Source organism: Pinus tabuliformis, chromosome 1_2 (genome assembly GCF_031772625.1).
Source record: "Pinus tabuliformis cultivar Carrire ecotype Pingquan chromosome 1_2, CPIR1, whole genome shotgun sequence".
Taxonomy (NCBI): domain Eukaryota; kingdom Viridiplantae; phylum Streptophyta; class Pinopsida; order Pinales; family Pinaceae; genus Pinus; species Pinus tabuliformis.
In genome coordinates, this window is record NC_142298.1 from 390,719,239 (window position 1) to 390,721,396 (window position 2,158).

Here is a 2,158-nt window from a genome sequence, read left to right on the forward strand (position 1 = left end):
CTTCACATTTTCTTGTTTTTTATTTTAATTTTAACCTTTTTTTTATCTAAATAAAATAAAAGGGAGAAATAAAATAAATGAAAATCACCCCAATGGGGGAAGTAAAAAGGGATATAAAAACCTTTTATGGGGCTACGAACATCTAGTTGGTAGTAAATGCTTATTATTTCATTGTGGTGATTACATTGTAGACATAGAAACTCATTAATATTGGAAGAATACTTTTAGAAATCCTAGAGTCATATTTAAGGAGTCTATTACCTCGAGATCTATACAAACCCATTGGATCAAAAACCAAACCTAAAGTGAAAGTAACAAAATTTATTTTTTAAAAAGTAAATGACCTTTATGGATAAATTAATATAATAAAGAAGTATTTCTTAATCCTCGATAAAAAGCTTTCAATGTTAAACTAATATATCTAATCTCTTGTGAATTCCTAATAAAATTAACTAAAAATATATTATTGTACCATAACTATAACCTTATTGTTAAAGCATTTCAAATATTTTAGACTCATCTATTGTCTTTCCATGAATTCACTAGAAAGAACACTTGGATTTTGCTTTTAAAAACTACTCCTATTTCCATTCCTTTATGCTTAACATGGTCATTTTAAACGTCTTCTTAATCAAGGTGAAAACCATAATCTCAATCAATTTTCATGTAAATATCTTAGATAAAGATGAATTGACTAGAAAACACACTTGAATGGTCTAATGGAAAATGAGTAAGAATGGTCTGTTATTCAGAGATGTATTATGTTACGCCGGTCTCTTTAGTCAAACACCATTAGTCAAACAAAGTATTACGTTACAAAGCATTGTAGAGTGAGTTGTTGAGATAGACTTTTAAGTGCGGTTCTTACAAAAATGTAAGAGTAAATATGCATGCATTTAGAAATTCGTTGACATGGATTCTAAAGTATGTCTATGTCGTAAATACAAGAAATGTATTTGGTTGTCTTCATTAGTCCTTTATTTTCTACAGCACGCAAATATAATCAAACTTTTTTTTTTCTTCCATTTTTTACTGAAGATTGTTATTGTAGTTTAGTGAACTACCTCTTTCAAATTATTTTGATTGTCATATAGCATTAATCGCTCAGTTTGATACATATCTAAGTAGGAAGTCATGGATACCGGTGTGAAATTGGTAGTTGTGGTGAAAGTAATTGGCCGTACTGGATCAAGAGGTCAAGTTACACAGGTCCGAGTAAAATTTTTGGATGATCAGAATCGACTGATCATGAGGAATGTAAAAGGACCTGTCAGAGAGGGTGATGTCCTTACTTTGCTAGAATCTGAAAGGGAAGCAAGGAGATTGTGCTAATTATGTTGTTTAGATTATAACATTGGACTTAAAGTGAGACGGGAATAACTTATATTGTTATGTGTTCTGTTTCTGCATTATTTTGTAGTGTAGTGTTTGCTATTGTTTTCGATGCAAAGGGATCAATGAGTGAGACTATAAATGATCTGTGATATGTAATCCAGAATTTTACAATTAAAATATGAAGCCTATCATACTTGATGGGGAATCGAAACAGTAACTGTTTATTTTTGCATCTAGAATGAAATTCAAGTTACTGTACTGAAAATTTTCTGTGAAAAAAAAACCAGTGAAAATTAGCAATCCAAATCATATACAAATAAAATTCAAATATGTATCCAAACTCACAGCATGACATTATCTTTTCCATCGTGTCATATTATTCTACGTCTCATTATTGTAATGTACAGAGTGACCTCCAAGTCAATTGCTATGCAGAGAAGTTATTTTGCATCGATCTATAAGAAACAACTGATAAAAGCGTGCATGGAGTTGGAAAACAACTTTTCGTGGGAGGAGCTATGAGACAACATCTCAAATTTCATAATCGAGCTATCATCACCATTTCCATTAACATATTATTGTTTGGGGTGATTTTCATTCATGCTGGGGCGATTCTGAGAATCGCCGGGTGGTAGGGCGATTCTCAGAATCGCCCCACCAATTTACCAATTTTCCAATTTACCAATTTTCCAATTTACCAATTTTCCAATTTACCAATTTTCCTCTAGGTATTATGATAATTCTAACTCTCACATGTGGGCGTGAGCACATGGGCGATTCTGAGAATCGCCTTGCCACCCGACAATTCTCATAATCGCCCCAC

General features: G+C 32.1%; 1 pseudogene; it reads left to right on the forward strand.

Moving 5' to 3' along the window:
• Positions 1–1,134: 1,134 nt before the first annotated feature.
• LOC149206010 (small ribosomal subunit protein eS28 pseudogene) lies at positions 1,135–1,458 on the forward strand (annotated as a pseudogene).
• The last annotated feature ends 700 nt before the right edge of the window (positions 1,459–2,158 follow it).